At 43.1% G+C, this 17,570-nt stretch overlaps 1 protein-coding gene across 6 annotated transcripts in view; it reads right to left on the bottom strand.

The window, feature by feature from the left end:
• Positions 1-8,985, bottom strand: part of MICAL2 (microtubule associated monooxygenase, calponin and LIM domain containing 2) — a 64,758-nt gene extending 55,773 nt beyond the window's left edge. For 2 of the 6 annotated variants that reach the window (XM_041423279.1, XM_041423280.1), the window contains exon 1: positions 8,963-8,985. The gene's annotated coding sequence lies outside the window, so the exon portion shown is untranslated. The remainder of the gene's footprint in view (positions 1-8,962) is intronic. The other 4 variants (XM_041423276.1, XM_041423278.1, XM_041423275.1 and 1 more) reach the window with 2 other exon arrangements.
• Positions 8,986-17,570: the final 8,585 nt, after the last annotated feature.

The following is a 17,570-nucleotide window of genomic DNA, read 5'->3' as shown; positions in this document are numbered from 1 at the left end:
TCTGACAGCAGCACCATACAAATTGCTTGTCAGCAAGGTCTCAAGGTACTACCCGCAAAAATTAAAACCCTCTTTTGGCTTATGTGTCCCACTGGAACGAGAACAACCCTAACTTAATTCAAAACTGAAGCACTTAAGTTCTTCCTTAGTCCCTTAATGCACTGCTTCTAATACTTGTGAACTTGTTCCTTGGGGAGATCGGAAAAGGATTCAATTCCTAGCATTCAATACCACTAATCCTGATTCCACTTTCAATACAACCCTAATTCTGCCATGTTTACCAAGAATAAATTATTTTATTAAGACTCCAGTTTGGCATGCAGGATACAATACATTTATTGTTGCCTTAAGGTTAGAAACAAGAACAGAAACAAAGACTGTGGCAATCATAGCAGTCATCTACTCTGGCCCTTCCTCATCATCAGTTAAAAGTACAATATTTCTGCCCTGATTGAACTATCTAAGAGATCAATACCATCACAAAAAGTGAAGTTTGCAAGTCAAACTGGCCATGTTACAGGACTTCTTGAATTTTTCAGCTTAGTTTCTGCTGTGGTGCACTTTGTTTTTGTGGAGATCATTTTAAATGTAAACATTTCTATCTGGAGAAAACACAGCTTTTTGGTGGTTTGGTTTCTTTGCTTGTTGTCCTAAAAATGACATAAAAGGAAAAAAGAATTCTGTGCAATTCTGGTAACAAGTGAAGCTCTCATTTGCTTTGCTTATAAAGCTAGTTAAAAAGCACGTTGGCCTGAAATACTAGCTTTGTGCTGGCGACAAACAGACAACCCTATTCCTTAAGATGCACAATCCTACCAGAAACACCAGTGAAGGGCAGCTGCCTCTGAACAAAGCCTCTCAAACTGTCTCTGTAAACAGCCAGATTAGTCTTCTGTATTTTTATAAAAAGCCGACTTCCACAGAACTCCTGCAAAATAACTTTTCGGGCCAAGCATGGAATTCAAAACAACTCCTGCTGAGACACTGTGTGCCTGTGAACTTACAAGGTTACCATACACACTATCAGCTTGTTTTGCAGTGGTTATATGAGACATTTCAAACACGGGCCTTCCAACAAGTGCTGCTGTGCCCGTTTAACCTGCTGCAGCTGGAAGCATCCACCATAAAATACAGCTGGAAACATGTGCACAAGAACACTCAGGCTTGGCACTGGGTATTTTACATACGTTCACAGGAAGTGTACAATAAAAAGACCTATCTGTAGGATTTTATCTGCCACACAGACTGAGTCACATTCCACACATTTTAAAGCTGGAAGCTTTAAAAATAGTCGAGTTTGTTTCTTGGTGTTACAGATCTGAGCTTTGCTGTGGGAATGCACTAAGACACGGACCAGTAAAATGAAATCAGCCCCATAAGGCAGCAGCTTGCATGCGTCTCCATTCACAGAAACACAAGGTGCTGGCAGGCATAAAGCGTGGGAGGCTGCCCCCGGGGCCACATGTGCAACCCCAGGGATGGGGGCTCAGACCTCCCCTGGGCCCAAGGACGCAGCACTTGCCAGCTTTCGGATAAATCCCAACAGAGAACTGGCAGCCACAGGGCTCACACCGTTCTGCTACCTGCACAAGAAGTCCTGTCCTGTGAGCATCACTAAAACCCTCAGATGCTCATTTTGCAAAGCAAAGGCACAGGTTTTTCAAATGAACTACAGTACATCATTTTGTATGCAGCTTAAACTACTCATCAACTTATTAGTAATAGCATAATTTCTGAAGAATGAGTTCCAAAATAAAGGCATTTTCTTTTTATTTTTTATTTTAAAGCAATGTTGTTGTAGCTACCCCGGTGGAAATTATAACTCTAAACCTTGAAGCCCAGTGATTTTAAGGAGAAATGTCTCTAGCTCAATTCTTATTCTGTGCAGGTGACAGTAAGTGCTTAAAAATTATTTTTTACAGGCCTGCTAAAAGCTCTGCTGCAAAGTCCCAAGTTTCCATATAGTCTACATCTTCAAAGGTAACTGTAGATGATTATACCACAGTCATTTGGCGTTAATGCTATGCATAAACAAGATATTAAAACCTGACTCTTGTTTAGACTGGTTATGAGGAAGAACATTTTTCAGCTCTGTTGCAGTAGATGAGAAACACAACATAAACAACAGTAGAAAGTTTATGCTGATGTTTTCCTAAGTTAGTATCACAAGAACAAAGGAAGACAGTATACCAGAAGGGTAACATCAGCCTACAAGAAAGCTTACCTCTTAAGAAAAAGCACCTGTTATTTAAGCTACAAAGATGTTATGGATCTCAGTGAAAACAATTTAAAGGACAATCTTTAAGCTCTTGGAAACTCTAGCCTTTCTTTTCCTATAGTGACACTTGTAATTTCAAGCTCACAAGCTGGAACAGCATAGATAGTAATCACAGAATAGGCAGTGCAGGTTATCCTTTGATCAGCACAAGATTTTCTACTTTCAATAGGATGTTTGGAACACTGAGCCAGACTAACTAGGAGAGCAAGTATTACCCTATTTTCCATTCCCAAAATCACAGCAGCAGGGAGATGGCAGGGCCAGACACACTGAGCAGGGAGGGACGACACAAGAGGATGATGGAGAGGGAACTCTGGCACCACTCCTGCCCAGCTGCCAGTGGGAACTTCCACATCCTACTTCTCTCACAGCCCTGTGTCCTGCTCTCTGTTCCTCACCCTCCGGTCACAGGCAAAACTTGGATGGCACAACTGTGACCATGATGAAGACAAATAAAAGCAGACCCTGTAGCTGACAGAGCCCTGTCAGCAAAATGCCTGGTATATATGAAGTTATACCAACAAAACCGAGCCACATTCAGCAAGGGTTCCTTTACTACAGCTTTCCCTTTGTATGCATGGGGACATAATTACGGAGGTAAATACACCATAAAAGAAAACAAACACATGAAGCAGTAAAAAGCAGACTCTCTTAGTCAGCAGTCACAGAAATGATGTTGGTTTATGGCACTTTGAGAATAGCAATAATGCAGAAGGATGGGGCAGCAAGACAGGCCACGAACTGACACAGCGACGTGGGACTGCCAGTGCCTCTGGCAGTGCCCAGGAGAGGCCACCTCGTTTCTGGCGGAACCCAGCAGGGAGCAAGGGACAAAGTAAGCCACCAGTCGGGAATCCCTGAAGCCACCTGATGCCCATATCCAGCCGGTCTGTCCCCTCACTGATCTCCCCCACCCAGAAAGCAAAAAAGAGCAGCAATGCTGCTTCTCTGAGAGCTGCCCAAAAATATCTGCTGGAGACACCAGAAAGTGCCCTCAGAGAACACTGGATGCCAAAGCAAGGCAGTCTTTTGTTTCTCCTCAGGATTTTTGCGAGAAAGGAAATTAATTTTTGTTCAGGGTTTTCTGAAGCAAAACCATGAAATTATGGCTGTGCTGAAGCAAACACTCCAGGTTATGTCTTGGGGGAGAAAAAGAACAGCACCATCATTAGTTTTCATAGATTTGTGCCAAAAGCTCTCAGGAGTTTGTTTCAGATCATCTTTCCAAGCACGGGTCTGTAGATCTCTGCTCTCCAGTATGCGCTCCTCTGGTTACTGGGGCTGTGGCAATTACCCAAGAGGAATAAACAGCTGGCACTGGGGCTGCAAGACCCTGAGGGCTCCAGTCCACAATAATTCATTTGGCAGAGCTGCCCTCATCTGTAGACATCAGACTTCCAGATCAGTAGCGAGGATTAATCCACTGAAAACACAGACAGGATTGCTTTGCCAATGATCAAAGAAATGAAATATTCTGGGCAGTAATTCATATGCATACACACACATTTTTAGGAATCAACACATTCCATTGCTGTAATTTTTTTTTTTTTTCCAACATAAGGTAGCACACAGTTCTTCCTGTGTTTTACTGGGGCATTAATGTTATCAGGTCACACTGAAATCCATGGAAACCACAAAGTTAAAGAATCAAAGACCCCCAAAAGCAGTTTTGAGTTGTAAATGATAGGTTCCTTGGGCGCAGCAATGTCAATTCACCACCAAAAACCAGCCATTGAATGGCAGTGGAGAACTGAGAAGCTGCACCCAGACGAGTCAGCCAGAGGGTGATGGGAAACCAGAAGATTAGGCTAAACACCAAACTCTGCTCCAAGAAGCATTTACATAAAAAGACAAAAACAGAAAGAAAGCTACTGTGTTAGTTTTGTATCTGTTTTATGTTTTTTGTCCTTGTAAATTGGACCCACAGTTACCAGAAGAGATTGGAAAAGACATAGTTTCTGAAAGTAGAAACAGTATTTTTGGAAGAAAATGTGCAGGACAATTTCTACTCTCCCTCTGCCCAGACTTCCCAAAAATGAAGAAAAACAAAGTATAAAAAAAAACCCCAAACATGCCAAGAGAGTTACAAAAACATAATCCATTTCTGCTGCAGAAAAATCCTCACAGTCAAGCTATAGAATATATTCTGAAATATTAGTTTTGGGATATCCACCAGAAAATGGAAAAAAAAAAAAAAAAGACCCATGGGAGTAATAGAGTAACATGCTAGGAAGTAGTCCCATCAAGAAATTAAAAAGAAACTCTGAAGGCAGAACATCATTAACCAACAACAGGAGGGATGACAAATGCATCACTGTTTTCACAAGGCAAGCTGAGATATAGTCAGGATTAAATTATGATTCATCTTCTGCAGCACAGCAAAGTTTACTAGAAACTGTGAAATACCAAAAAAACACTTCTTAATCATAATTGTTCATCACACAGCCTAAGGTTTTTCTCTATATAAGTCCTATCAATAGTATCGAAGGTCAGAGGTGGTTGCCCCTTCTCTGTTGAAGTTTTTTATGCAACAATGGCCATTTGCTTCCAGTCATCTCCCAAACTGTGCTGTAATATGTAGATGTTATCATCATGCTCTTCATTAGTCACCCATTTATTTGGAAAACTTACTTTATCACGTACCTGTATTTCACTGCATGTAAGTGAAAACTTTATCACATACCTGTATTTCACTGCATGTAAGTGAACAGACATGTAGGAATGCAAGCACTTTTAAAGGGCCAAGGCAAAGGACAATGTGGATTTTTTCTAAAAGGTTACTTTTCTCACTGTCATCTAGTCCTAACATTCCTTTCACTGTACAGAAGAGTCAAAATCACTCAGTGAAAGCATGCATCTGTGGCCAGCATCAACACACGTGCCTGAAAGGCAACGTGAACAGGGCATCTAAAGAGTTGAGCCTGTGTAAGTGCAGAAACATCACAGGTATGTTACACAGAACCAGGAAGTTTCAAGGCAGCGCTGCCGCTTCATTCCCATATATTGACATGAGGTGAGGTGGAGCAGCCACAGCTGACTGGGCATCCTGAAATGCTGCCATGTGTGACTGCACAGTGCTTACTTGAGCGTGGTGTTTTCAGGGTAGAGGAGATAAGAGGCATCACATTTCTTCCTACAGCTACAGGAAGACAGAGCTAAAGCTGCTTTGGTGCCCCAACTCCCAAACAGCCTGTAATTTTCACAGAGGGAAGGGATTAACTGGTTCGTTGCTCACAGAGTGCCCGGTACCCAAGGTGCTGATTAGAACTGGCTTTGTTAGAGAAAGCAACAATTTAGGAAGGCAAGTGGTTGCAGAAAACATCTTGGGTCAAGTTGGTTTTGATTTAGCCGAGCCCACATCGCTGATCCCCTGAGCATCACGTTCCTCCCTCACTGTGCGTGCTCTGCCAAGAGCAGAGACTGAGGAATGGGGACACTCAGAACATTGGAAGTTTTTATCCAGCTGATGATCAGGAAACCCAGAATCCGTTCGTCCAATGTACCTACACAAAGCAGACCAACTGAAGACACTGAAGATGTGTTTCATTATTACAGTTCTTTAATATATAGTTCAAAGAGCTTTAGTATTCCCCAATTTATAGAGACCAAGAAGAAGAACAGAGAACTGATCTTCAGAAAAAGGATGGAGAGAAAAATGTGTAAATCTAAACTATTCCCAAAAGAAATACTGTTTAGTTCTCCACTTTACAAATATGATTTTTTAAAAAACATTTTGTTACTGAGCCAAAGACCTTATGCTGGCTTGGACTTCATTCTGTTGCTGTATCGATACAGATTTCTCCCTCTCTTCTGCATACAGGTAAACAGTATTGCTTTTATTTCACTGAAATGTGTAACCAGATCTTTATCTATGCTCCAGTTATCAAGGTTTAGTTTATTAGGAATAAAGAGCTGGCTAATGCCTTAATACTGTATTACCCGTGTGATTAAATACCAACACAACCAGTGCCCCAAAAGCCATTTGCACAGAACAGGCTTTGTTGCAGCATCTTTCAAAAGTAGGACATCCTTGGAGTTCACTACATGGGCTCTGAGGTCACAAACCCATGAAAACAGCACAGAAACTCAGCTTTTCTACCCACACAGGGATTTTTTTAATATATTTTATCCCCCCCCCCAACAATTGCTTGGAACTGCTACTTTGATTACCAAAGAGAAAAAGCCAGTGATACACTGCATTAAAAAAGTTTGGGACACCTGGTTGGCACACCAGCTCCAAAAGGATACATTTTACATGCTATGAGCTCACCCGCATCAAGGGGAAAAAAATTTGAATCGACAGAAAAACTAAATCTCAGGTGAAGATGAAAGGATATTTATATCAGCTCTGGGAACAAAAATTTCAAGAAACAGTGCTTTATTTTGTGTGTAAGTTATACCACAGCCAGACATGACTTAAAAGAAAAGAAAACTCACATCAGTAACCAGAGTAAAAAAAAAAAAAAAAAAAAAACTCACATGCCAGGCCAGGTATTTCCATAATGCATTTCCAAATCAGAAAACCTTATGAAAGGAAGTCTGGAAGTGACTGCAACAGTCACTGAGTCAGTCCATTTCCTTAAGGTACAACATGAGAGGTTTTACCCCTGCCCTCATTCCTGCCAGCGCAGAGCACTGTGAAGCACATTAAGTTCAAATCCTCCAGCACCTCCCGTGTGCAGCACAGACTATCCCAGCACAGGCTGGGAACATCCCTTGGTGCTGCTCCTGGTGCTCCTGTTCCTACTGAAGCCAGACTGAGCACCACTTCTTCACTGATGCTATCAACTTCAGGCAGTTCCCTTCAAAATGGGCACACCAGACACACCAGTCTGTGCCTGGGGGAAATGGGTTCCTCTCTGGGCAGATTAGCCTGCTGCCTCAAACTGCCTGTTTAAAACCACACACACACAGGTCCAGGGAATGTTACAGTGATTTGGCTTGGGAGCACATATTCCAGCGCTCCTGCTGCCACTAATGATGTGGAGCCTTCCACAGGAGAAACTTTTGCTGCGTTTCATTTGATGGTTTATCTGTCCTCCATGATCAGAATTCTGCCTCTCTCCACCACACCCAGCAGGGGCTCTTCCACCTCTGCCCTTTGCTGACCACCAGTCCTGCCAGAGAACACAACCAGTGCCCTGCCTGGGGGAGCAACACAAGGTACCACAGAAAAACCTCAAAAGCCTTGGTAATGAAGGGTTGCTTACCAGATGCCCTAATGCATAAGTCAACGACATCCAGAAAAGTTTATCCCTAGCTTTCTGTGATTGACAGGACAAGCTAATAGTGCTAGAATTCTGTTTTCTTCACTGGACAAAAGATGCCATAGGTTTTCATAAAAGAAGACTAAAAAAATTGCGAAGAGGTACAAGTTACAGATGTTGAGTTGGCTGCTACAACCCTCCTCATGCTGCCTGTAAATATATAAACAGAGTCTAAGGGAGATTGCTAGGAAAAAAGTGCAGAAGGCAGCACTTCACTGGATTCCTAATATCCAGCATATCAACTAATTATGAATCAACTTTTGCAGAGCCCATTTCCCCAAGGCATCTTGGCAGGCAGGGTATGACAACACATGTGAACAGTTCACCTCGGTACTTTCAGGTCAGTGCAGCACCAGGCAGAGAGCACCCTTGCTTTCCAAAAACAGAAGCTGACAGCTTTGCACAGGCCCCTTCCAGCCCAAATTCTTGCTGCTAGGGCAGCTGCACTTAGGTGCTGGCTCCTTTACCTTTCCTGGCAGGGCCACTCTGGAGTCACCCTGTCTCGTCTGGCAGCTCTTAGGCAGAGACCTGATCATCTCCAGCAGGTTAAAAGGTCAGCTGAGTAAATCTGCTTAAGGCAGAGCCCGGCAGGCAGGGCCAAGGATCACAACAAGGACATCCAGCATTGCCACTGCTAATGTGGCTTCACCACTCTGGGTCTGCAAAGTGCTGGGCACGGGGGAAGAGTACACCCAGCTCTGACAGACTGTGACTGCACAGGCACAGACACTTCTGGGGTTAAATACAACAAATACAATGTCCTTGCACTCCCAGACTGAAAGCCCAGATTTCAGCAACAGCCACCTACACAATCACCGGGTGGTTTTCTCCCCTTTCTTACCTATGTCCTGTTTTCATGAACCCTGCAAGGCTGCACTCACCAGTGCATCTCACAGCTCAAAGGTGACAATTTTACTGCTGGAAGTTTAGTCAACAGCGATAAGAACATAATCTAGAATACAGGCTTAGAGGAGAAAAGAAACAGGTAAAGGCAAAAAAACTGAATGAGCAATTAAAGTACAATTTGGCAGAAGAAAGAACCTTCGGCCCAAGACTTGCTGCCACTAACACTTTCTGACAGAAGTTCACAACAGCCTTGTACGTGACACTGTCCAAAACCTCCAAGCCACAGTATCTTCAGTGAAATTTTCAAACATGCTACACAAGCAAAAAGCTCAGCTGTCTCCACCTCTCCTGAGCATTGGCAAGGTTATCATTACAGTGTCACCGCTGTAAAACAAACCCGGCCATCTACAATTGCAGCACGGAGAGGATGGCTCTGCTGAGAGCAGGGGAGGGACGGCACCTGCCAGGGTGTGCCAAGCGAAACTTGCCATCAGCACTGCACATGACTAAGCACCTACTGCCTGTGCCAATACCCAGGCACCCAGCTGAAAGAAAGGTAATTTCTCCTTACCTGCCCCCTCCCACGGATCAGCGAACACGGGAAAGCCAGAGCATTGCAAATGAAGTTTGAGAAACCTTATGAATAAAAAAAAAAGCCCAACATATCACAAGATGCAAAACAACTCTTCACACAGGACAGTGACTACAAATACTCTTTTTAAGATTAAACTTTATCAAGTAAGAAATATCAGAAATGTGGATCCCGTTGCCAAAAATAGAAAGGAAATGCAGATACACTTAACAGAGACTCTCCATGTGAATACAGATCTGTTTGGTAATTAAATAATTCATAAATTTTACCCTTTTTGCTTCATTCTAATTGTGAGAGGTAATATTTATGTTGCCAATATTAGTTTCTAGTCCTGAGGTCCAAAATAATCTATTAGTTTTCATTTTAAATTCCCCAGACCTGGCAGAAAAGAGACAAGCACTCACTCCTCTGGATATTCTTCCTGAAGAAATCAGAATCATCATTATAATCATAACAGAATCATCAGCCAAAAAACACTTTTCAGTCAAAAGTGTTTGACTTCACGTCCTCCTCCAAAATTAAAAGAAACACTTATTTCAGCCCTGTGACGGGCAAAATATCCCAGCTAAATATTATACAACAGACAAAACCCAAAAGAAATGTAGAAAATTTGGAATCAAAACACGAGGTGCTTCTTAGTATGACAAAGGTGCATTTTTTTTTCATTAGAGGAAACAGTCATTAAAAATAAACACAGTGATGGCTTCCATGAACTCACCAGAAGCACTGATCACCTTACAATGCCTCTTGAAACCTACCAGCTTTCAAGCTGGGCAAAGTCATGAACTAAGTTGGCTTTGTAGAAGTCCCAGTAACTCTCTCTTGCCCACACTTTCAATCAATTTTGCATGTGGGTTCGCCTACTGGCTGCATAACTGATTAGGGAGAGAGGCAAGGAAAACCCTGCCATCTTTTGCTACTCCAGTAGAGCAAATAAAACTGAAAAATAGTGGTTCACATTCTTTGTTCACTAGGACTATTAAAGCAAAAAAAACTGTGATATATCTGCATTGATATTTGCCTTTAAATGAAATCTTGTGTGCAAATGTAAATCTGCTATAGTATGTATGTCATTTCTGCATGTATCTTGGAAATTAATGAACTAAGAGAGACACTCAGATAATTACACAGCTGGTTTTCAGAAGCCAGTGGTCGTAGTTCTATTGGCTTGAGACTTCAAATGAGTCAAACTGTATGACAAACAGGTATCCTGTCAAGTTCTGGGTCAGAATCCACAAAACTTTATGACAAAAGGCAGAAGTTTCATATTGACACTGCTTTGCAGAACCACTTGAAAGATGCATACAGGTGCTGCCTTAGAAAAAGCTGAGCCAAGAAACTCTGTCAAACAGAACATTAAGTTATGAATGTGTTTTACTGAGTGTCAGGCAGAACCTGGGACTAACCTCTGCAAGGGAAGAGTATTGTGAACAACACACTGAAATATCTCACCTTGCTCTGAAACAGCCATATAGTTCCTTTTGATCTCTCTTAATGCCTGACAAAATAATTGGAAGACATGCTTTGATTCCATAACTGAGTTTCAAGATGCTCTACACACAAGTTACTAATACCATTAATCATTAAGTCAGGTAGTAGCTGAACAAGTAGCTATAGACAGGTGTGGTGGTCTATATCTAAATGCATAAATAGGGCCTTAAGATGTCAAGCTTCTGCAGTTGTTATGAAATAGCATCAGAAATTCTGCTGGAACCTTCTAAGTGCATGCACTCAGCAATCCTGAAGCCCTCTGTGTAAACGTATTCAGCAAACAATCATAACTCTTTCTTCAGTCAAAAAGAACACAGAGAAAATAACACTGTCCTTTGCATTTCTGCATAGCTAAGTGTGAGATAAACACCTCGTGGCCCTCCTTTCCCACATAAATACACAGAGGTGAATGCTCCACTGTGACTTTTCATTCCCAGGTGGGAAGGAAACCCAGAGAGAAACCCTTCTCTCAGAGTGGGGGTCCAGCACCCAGCTCTGCCAAGCTCTGGCACCTGACACTGCTCCTGTGCCAGCACCTGCTGCACCACATCTCCCAAAGCCACATCTCCCTCCCCTGCAGGGCTGCCAGCCCCAGGACACCCTAACTCTGCCCTGAAGCACAAACCTGCCCTGCCCGAGGTCAGCATCCTCCTGAGCCCTCCTCCAGGGGAGAACCGATGCTCCGGGAGGAATAATGCTGTTCTCCTCTGTTCTGTTCTGTCTTTAACCTGAAATCGATACGTGATGTAGTCATCAGAATTACTCCACAGGGGATACTAAAGGCAGTCTTTTCCCCATGATCTGCACAAAGCTGACCTGGCGCACATTAACCTATTTTCCCTTCTGCTTATCTAAGCATCCCAGCTACAAATAAGATGTGGCTGAGCTGTATCACCCACCACCCCTGTGCTGCAGCTCAGATACCGACTGCCAGATATATCCCAGGTACCCAGGACAAGGCCCAGCACACCAGTAAGTATTTGCACATTGTCTCCAATTCCCTCTGCCACACAGGGTTATTTATACACTGTGTGACAGGGCAGCATCACACTGTGCTGTGTGCCAGCAGGGCAGGCAACAGACTCAAACCAATCCCTGCTCCTCGACACTTTCACCAGGAAGCAGGTCACAAACAGAGTGATGCCAGCTTTGTGCACTGAAAAATGTGTGCTATTCACCCCCAGAAAATAAAGTTAACCACCCTAACCCTTCTTCCCTCTCATACACAGCCCCCCAACAGAACAACAGAAAGATGGTTTCTTTTGTCTGTGATATATTTAGCTCTTTACACAAGCTTTACTCTTCCTAATGCATTTTTGGGACACCTAATGTTGACTTGGTGCAACGGCAGAGTTTCTGAGAGTAAGTACAGTGAGAGGTATTTGATTACATCCACACACTCAGTTTCTGAATGCACCAATAGTTCATATTTATGGAGCTTGTGTCCAAGCCTCAACCACGCGCCTGTTTCTGACATTCAGTCAAGCACATTAATGTTCTGAATGCAAATATTGTACACAGGGGTGTCAGCTGTTACTTTTAAAAAATCTACAGATAAAAATGGGAGGAACCTACACTCTGCATTCACACTGAAATCTTAAAAATGGCTCCAAATTTCAATATTCTTCTGTCCCTACAGCCATGTATTTACTGAAACAATTTTCTGAACTGCCAGAAACAGTTGGCTGCATAGGTGGCAACCATAGGAATTTGCAGCACTCAGTGAAAGGGGAAAATCAAACACCAAGCAGAAGGCCAGGAGATCAGATCTGAATGAGAACTCATTCACATAAATTATCCAAGCCCAAATATCACATTCCATCAAAGTTCTCTGAGTTCACCTAGGATGGAAATGAGACCTGGAGACGTAAGCTCTTGTGTCAGCATGCTCACTCCTTTACTGCCTCTGAAAGGAAAAAGGCAATGGCAATTCAAGTGCACAAGCAGATCCTGTGTCTGACCCACAGCTGGGGTGAGTGATGACACGGGGGTGATTAGCACTGACTGCATATTTACCACCATGAAGTCAAGCCCAACACAAGCCCATTTTTTCTTCTAATCAGCTCAGTTTGCTATTTTAAATTATTCCCAGATCAGCACAAGGTGCCGTACGACAATCCATAAAAAAAAGCCCGATAACAAGCGTGTACAACAGGTGAACTTGTATGAAAAGAGGTCAAACTATGAATAAGCAGAAACCAAAAAGTACCCAGTATCTTGTGAAGTTCTCCTTTAACCAGGGATTTCCTCAGCTAGAAAGGATGTCAGCAGAGAACATTGCATTCCGTTCTGAATTCCTCCCTTGGCTTTTAGCAACTGCCTTCAGAGCCTGCAATTGTTTCTGTAAATCCTTCTGTGCTGCTCCCTGTGTGCATGAGTTTAGAGGGCAAGGGTATTGCACATCCCTGACACCACTAACAGATGGGGCTCACCTCAGCCAAAACACAGATTACGGTCTTTGCAATACACTCTTATCCGATTACACACAAAAAAGAATTCCACTATCTGCCAAACACGAGTCTTCTCAAAAGACGGGAAAATTTGTCTTCTGCTCCACCTTTGTGTTTACAAAATTGTTCTTTTTGATTTTTTTTCCTGGACTCCATCACACGTGATTTGCACATCATAGGCTAGGAAAAAAAATCCTGGAAGATTTAAAAGCTTTCCAGTTGGCTATGGGAGTCACCTGTTCAGGTATGAAAATGACAAAATATGTCACCAGAATCAGGTATTTTAATGTTGTTAGTCTTCTAAAAGTAACACCATATAATAAAAATAGCACGGTACCAGTGTCTCACCACCCCCACAGCAAAAAACTTCTTCCTGATAGCTAATCTAATCCTGCCCTCTTTCAGTTTAAAGCCATTACCCCTCGTCCTATCACTATCTGCCCCTGTAAAAGGTCCCTCTCCAGCTCTCTTGTAGCCCCTTTTGGTATTGGAAGGGTGGTCTAAGGTCTGGTGAATTACCACAGGACTATTTGAAGTTGATTACAAAGCACCCCTGCTTATTCCCAACAAAAATTTCGCATGGCTTTGGAAATTCTATTTTGATGCCTGGCGATGGCAGCAATAGAGAAGGATGAACTGTAGCACCCCTTTGGGCATTACTGAAGTCTAAACGGGCAATAAGCTGCAAGCTTAAAAGGTCTGAGAAGGATTTATGGTGGACTAACAGATCCAAAGAAACTGCTTTTGAGGAAGCTAAAACTCTACAACACACAATGCCAGGCACAGTCATTTTAAAAATGGAATTGGTAATGTCCCCGTGGCTGAATGCAGCAGCTGGAGAAACTGCTGCCATTATTTCTCTAGAGCACAGCAGAGGGGATGCCAGAGCCAAGAACATTAGTCCATATAATTCCATCACACAATTCCATAAACCACCTGCCTCACCAGGTTTTGCCATCACAACTCTAGGGGGCCAAGAGCAAGAAAAAACAAACCCAAGTTTTCTCCTAATTACGTCAGTGCTACTGGGACATTGAAATAAGAACAATCAGAATTTAACTAAATATAAGCTACGGCAATAGTGTCTTTCTAATTTGTGTTGTGGTACCACCCACCTTTCCTAACACAGGGGTTGCTCTTGTTCCTCTCCCCACACAGTAAATTGCCCACAGAAATTTGGAGGAGATAATAAAACCTCTGAAAACATAACCCCCACTGAACACAGGGTTATCAACCCAGAGCATAGAGAAGGCTTGATAGCACACACAGCTCAGATTTAGGGACCTAAGTCTGAATTTTTTTCCTTTCATGGAACTAGGAGTCTAAAGATAATTTTGGGGAAGTTTTTACTTGCTTGTTAACGTAACTATGCATACATGAAAGAGTTAGTCATCTTCTCCAGGTCAAAAATAAACACAGCAATTTTCAGAATGTGTCACAATACAATATTAACTGCGTATCTGCACAGTCACTGAATCAGTGGACTACTGAATTAGTAGCCTTAATTTAGACTATCTATATTTTCTGGAATCAGTCTAATGTACCCTGAACTACTAATACCACTTCTGAAAGAGTCAGTTGCTGCATAAACACCTCTAAAACTGGTCCCAGTGATGAGAAACAGGCAGCGTGCCCTCCCTGCACAGCTGAGCTGCCAGACACAGAGCAGAGGCTGCAATTTTCAAGTTCATGGGCTCCTCACAGAAAGAGCTTGCATGGGAAAGGGGCAGCCAAGGACTTGCTCACACACAAAACTCACACACCAAATTCCTGTTATACAGGTACACATCTATTATAGAGATGCATGCAAGCCAGGCCAGCACAGACACAGAAAGCAACCCCTCAGCCTTTCTGCAGCTCCTTGACTCTGGATCCGACACGTGGGCAAGCTGAGAAAACAGAAGGACCATTGGGAGGCAGATCTTAGTTTCAGACACCTGAAATTGTCTTCATTTTAAGGGAATCAAAACACACCATGCCCTTAAGAAGCAAAGCCTCTTCCACTAGGAAAAGAGAGCTTTTCTGCTGACACCAGGGGAATCAGAGTGAGGCAAAGAAACAGCCACAAGTTACCAAGCATTCACAACAAATGGAAGAGTCCCAATGGGAAACATATAGCATTTCAGTTTTCCCTTTTCAAGGTACTAGTTATAAAATACCTGAGCAGTGAGACAGCTGGAGCAGATACAAGGTATGTGCTAAAAGAGGTGAAAGACTTAAAGCATAGTCATGAAGAAACTGGAGAGCAGTCACCTCTCCTGTTTATGGTTTCTTACACTTAAACAGCATCTCCAGCCAAAACATAGGCTCTCTCACCTCCACAAGGAATGGGATATCGACAGGAGACTAGAAAACCCTGCTTCAGCACATCTTAATAAAAATAAAACCTTTCCAGATCATCCCTCTGGATTCTAGGCGAAACTGAAGGAAATCTGATCTCCCCACAAACAGCACCACCCTGATGTCAGGGATCTGGTAATGCCATACAACTTCAGAGCAACACTGAATTAACTAAAAACGGACAAAAAAGAGTGAAATAGAGACGACTTCCCATTTGTATATGCTTTCCTTTATACTAATTTGTTAAGAAGTCACCTGATTTTGCAGATAGGGCAAGAAAAGTCACATCACTTGCAGCAGACCACACGGCAAGAGGAAGTGGAATGAAGCATGCTTCAGTTTCCCTGCAGAACTTCATTTCTCCACCACACACTCTAAGATGCAGCTGCAGTATTTTTCCCTAGTACCATATGAAAAGAACAGCTCTAACCAACATCGAACAGCGCTTTAAAAGGTGTATTCACCAGGTATGAACGGTGCGGGTCCATTTAGCACGGGGAAGGACAATAGTGCAGCAGTAATGGTGAAAAGGAGAACTGAAGCAAAGGTACGAGTCAAATGCCGTGTCACAAAGCAGCCTCACGGCACACAGACCCGCCGGGCAGAGGAACCAAGAGGCAGGGAAAGGACTGAGAACTCAGCAACCCCAAGTTTTTAGGTGGAAAAACCCATGGTGCCGGTGCTGTTAATCACATCAGCTGATTTGTGAATACCGATATCTTCTGGCGTGTGTTAATGGGGACCCCATCATCCCAGGTGCCTGCTATTGCCACTGCAGGCTCTGCTATCTGCCCGAGGGGGAGGCAGCAGCGATAAGGAGGAGGTGGGGCAAGATTCAAGCTGGAGTAAAGTGGCTCATTACTCCTGTGAACAGCAAGTAAAACGGTTAAAAATATACATTTTAGACTCTAAAGTTTGCGTGCTTCAAGCAGAGAACTGTAAATTTGTATGTTTTCTCTATTTCTAAAGAAGTAAAACGTGACAAAAACTGAGACTAAGGTAAGGCGAGTTAAGATTTAAGATCAGGGACGTGCTGAGAGTTGAGTCAACAGTTTTAATTCTTAAAACCTTTACTGACCTCGTAATACAAAGAGAAAAAAAAAAAAATCTCTAGAGTTAGGAGCAAAAGTCTGTTGCTGCTTCAGTGCAATTTCTTAGACATATCCTCCAGAAAGGATAAACCCTGTTTTTAGGCAAACACCCGGACACCTCAAACTAAGCATAAGTGGGCATACACTCAGTGCCTGTGTCAATGATAACAGACATGAATTCCAGCCCCCCTCGGTTGTCAGACAATCTGTTTTCCACCCATGTAATATAATTAGCACCCAAAATAAAGTGGTGACACGAGGGAAGCAAGATGCCCTCTTTTCTGCCAGATCAAGGCACTTCGTGAGCATCAATTAGATGTTAATGTCCCTGGGAGGCAAGCGTGACAAGTCTTATTAAGCCATTTTAAAGATTAGAACACTGAGTCACAGAGAGATTAAGAACTTCCTCAAAACCAAAAGCAGAGTCAGAGAGGGGGCAGCTACACCCCAGCTGGGTCTGGCAGCAGAGGACTGCACTGCTCCACCCTACTGCAAGGTTCAGAGTCTCTAAACAGAAAGGAAGGCAGCTCAAAAAAAAAAAAAAAAAAAAAAAAAAAAAAAAAAAAAAAAGAGAGAGAAAAGAAGAAGTCCACGCTGCCATGAGGTTTCCTGTCCATGCCAACACGCCTCCGTTTTGACCTGCAAGGGACCATCTTTAGATACAAGAATGCAGTCCCATTTCTACGCTCAGGTCTCATTTTGGCTGAAGGCATCAACAAGGTTGCCAATTGTAAACAGTTTTTAAAGTCGACAGAGACCTCCAGATCTTTTTCAATAAGCTTGAGAGAGAACATAAAACTTTTTGATACTGGCTCAACCCAACAGGCGTAGACGGGCAAATAAACGTACAATCACCGCTCCACGAGCCGGCTATCTGAATTCAAGTCACTCGCTGAATTTACACGTGAAAAACGGAGTGAACACGACAAGACAATCGCTATTAACAAGCACTTCTAAGCGCAAAGAGAAACTCAGCAGATGACATTCTCAATTAGCCCAAAAGGTGAGCAGAGAAGGATGTTACGCTGATTAACACACTCATTAGGACGCGTCCAAACTAATAGCCCACTCCAGCGTTGTAACACGTCTGAAAGCGCTCGGCTGCCTTAATCGCAGGGCACTCACAGAGCGAAAAGATTAGTTTGACTTTTCCTGCGTGGCCGTCCGAGCCACCGCGGTGCCACCGTCCGGGAGGGCTCCGGGAACGCGGCACCC

The sequence above is a fragment of the Onychostruthus taczanowskii genome, unplaced genomic scaffold (genome assembly GCF_017590055.1).
Source record: "Onychostruthus taczanowskii isolate IOZ18803 unplaced genomic scaffold, ASM1759005v1 scaffold76, whole genome shotgun sequence".
Taxonomy (NCBI): domain Eukaryota; kingdom Metazoa; phylum Chordata; class Aves; order Passeriformes; family Passeridae; genus Onychostruthus; species Onychostruthus taczanowskii.
This window is presented reverse-complemented; position numbering and strand designations above follow the sequence as displayed.